We start from the raw sequence: 3,000 nt of genomic DNA, 5'->3' as shown, positions 1-3,000 counted from the left end.
AAAGAAAGAAAGAAAGAAAGAAAGAAAGAAAGAAAGAAAGAAAGAAAGAAAGGAAAGAAAGGAAAGAAAGGAAAGAAAGGAAAGAAAGGAAAGAAAGGAAAGAAAGGAAAGAAAGGAAAGAAAGGAAAGAAGAAAAGGAAATATCTCCAGGAAATGGGGAAGAACACAATGGAAAACTTCCAGAAGAGGCACTGCCAATGGGCCACAGTCCACGAAGTGCGGGACGTGGCCTCATCCATTCAACAGGCAGTATGTCAGACGGGAGCAAAGCGTCCTCCCCTTCATGGCTTCAGGCATGTAAATTGCTATAACTTTCTGGGAATAGATCTCTCAGTAACTATTGAAACGTAAATGTTAAATATGCATACCCTTTGACCCACTAACACCATTTACTTCCCATTCGTGGGAATCCAGCCTATAGAAATGAAAGAAAGTGTCAGGACCCATGCATAGGAATGTGTCTCTCAGTACAAACTGTGGCAAAAAAACCAGACACGAAATGAAATCCATCAATGGGGAATTGTTGACTAAATATGCTGTATCCTCAGTACAGACTATTATGCAAACATAAAAAGAATAAATTTTTATCTCCTGACATGAGCAGATGTTGAAGACATACTACCATATTACTAACTGAAAAAGAAAAAAAGGTGGAGGGTGTAATTACAGCATAAAAGGACTGAAAAAGACATTTTCTGTATTGTTTGAATTCTTATGAGGGTACATTTTGTAACATTAAAAGCAAATTAAAATATAGCTCATTCCAAGGTACAAAAAATTACTTTGGCAAATCAAAGTTTTTCAAAGTATCTTCAGACTCAAAGAAGTAAAAAAATAAGCTGGACACAAATACACACTATTTGTTCCTGTAGCAGCTGGAATGAAACCACAGTGAAAGAGCATTTGCTTTTCCTCCTTAGAAGGGCCTCAGCACCTGACTTCGGAGAGAGCCCATTCCTTTGCCATTTTCCCCCTACATGGTGGTTGTCACTGAACTCTTAGGGGACCAAGAATCACTTTACAACATTCTGTTCTCCTATTCAAAATGGGTCATGCTCCATATTTCTCAGAGTCATCACCCAAAATCATACATTTCAATGCTTGTTCAAATATGTGAATACCACCCAGCAAATGAGAAGGGTTGCCGTTATCCTCCAGGCGCTTGGTTACATGATCACCGACATTAAAGTCCTACAACTTAACCGTTTTATAGTAGTTATGACCACTGTTACCCTAACAGTTACCAGATCAGATGACAACGTATCCATGGCTAGGTGGGAAGATGTGGACCCAGCACGACCTAAAAGCATGGCCAAGAGACCTCTGCACCACATGCTGACTCTGTGAGGCCATCTCTCCTTGAGTGTTAGGTATTGTTAAAGGAGGGAGTTTCTACTTGTCTGTACTGTGACTGAACATGAAGTACAGACTTTTATAAATAATACTTTTTTTTTTTGAGACAGAGTTTTGCTCTTGTTGCCCAGGCTGGAGTGCAATGACGTGATCTCGGCTCACCGCAACCTCGGCCTCCCGGGTTCAAGCGATTCTCCTGCTTCAATCTCCCAAGTAGCTGGGATTACAGGCAAGCACCACCACACCCAGCCTTTTTTTTTTTTTGTATTTTTAGTAGAGATGGGTTTCTACATGTTGGTCAGGCTGGTCTCGAACTCCCGACCTCAGGTGATCTGCCTGCCTTGGCCTCTCAAAATGCAGGCGTGAGCCACCACACCCGGCATAAGTAATAATTTTTAAGAGTGTCTTAGTTTAGCAAAAACACGACAGGGACGTCAGTGAAATACCTTTGTGTTATAGCTGTCATTCTGTACACCTTGGACAACTCCATTCAACAAACAATTTAGTTAGTTTTGAAGTCTCAATAACACAGCTGGAAAAGAAACTACTGTAGTCTCCCCTTATCCATGGTTTCGTGACCCTCGGTGAACTGCAGTTCAAAAACACGTGCGTACAATACAGTAAGATATTTTAGGAGAGAGACCTCACTTTCACATGACTTTTATTACAGTATACTGTTACGACTGTTCTATTTTATTATTAGCTTTTATTAATCTCTTCCTGTGACTAGTTTGTGAATTAAACTTTATCGTAGACATGGATGGATGCATAAGAAAACAGTATGTGTAGTGTTCACTACTATCCTCGATTTCAGGCATCCATTGGGGGTGCTGGACCATATCCCCTGAAGATAAGTGGGGGGCACTACGTGGACTGAGAGGTACCTTCAGTGCTGCCGAGCTGTGGTAACAGCACTTACTGTGGTTCCCAGACAAGACTCTCTCTGGTCGTGAGCCCCCAACAGCCAGTGGTGCTGCTATCCAGTTTGACAGACGGAAACCAACGCCAACTAGCCTGCCTGGAGCGGTACAAATAAGCCTAAGACACAAACCTTCAGCCAGTTAACTGTAAGTAAACCAACTTTTTGGTAAGGAGGAAATATTCACCTAGCTCTTGGGCAAGATAAGTGTCTTTATTATAAAAAGTGTCAATTCGCAGTCTTTACTGTAAAGCTGGTGGTATTATGAGATTCTTCCTTTCCACTAACACAAAACTCCCAGTACCGGAAGGCCCTTGTCAGGAGCAGGACCCGCGCAGGGGTCCGTGGTCAGTCCTGGGGCAGCTGCCGAGCAGGGCAGTCTGTGGAGTCAACTTCACTGCTCACGGGCACCGCACCTTAAGCGCACTCGTCCTTCCTGGAGTGCAGACCAGGCCCGGGCCTCAGGGATTGGGACACCGAGGACGGGGGCCAAGAGGCAGAGGCGGCATCAGCACCGTAGACAGCGGCGGCCTCCCGAGGCGGGAACCCGGCGAGCGGCAGGGACGGGGGTGGGCACCAGGGGACGGGGTGAAGGGTCAGGGGGGGAAGGGGCGGTTACCGGGCCGGACGGTCACAGGGGTCGTGTCACCGGGAAAGGGGTGGGAGGTTGGGGGTTTGGGTCACGGGATGGGGGGAAGCGGTCACCAGAAAACGGGGTGATGGGGGAA

General features: G+C 45.3%; 1 protein-coding gene across 1 annotated transcript in view; it reads right to left on the bottom strand.

The window, feature by feature from the left end:
- The window catches only part of LOC108527509 (EP400 N-terminal-like protein), a 20,927-nt gene that overhangs the window by 17,170 nt on the left and 757 nt on the right, over nucleotides 1-3,000 (bottom strand).

The sequence above is a fragment of the Rhinopithecus bieti genome, unplaced genomic scaffold, assembly GCF_001698545.2.
Source record: "Rhinopithecus bieti isolate Rb0 unplaced genomic scaffold, ASM169854v2 scaffold_4907, whole genome shotgun sequence".
In the NCBI taxonomy this organism is placed as follows: Eukaryota; Metazoa; Chordata; class Mammalia; order Primates; family Cercopithecidae; genus Rhinopithecus; species Rhinopithecus bieti.
Note: the sequence above shows the minus strand (reverse complement) of the source record. Positions and strands in the feature narration are given on the sequence as shown.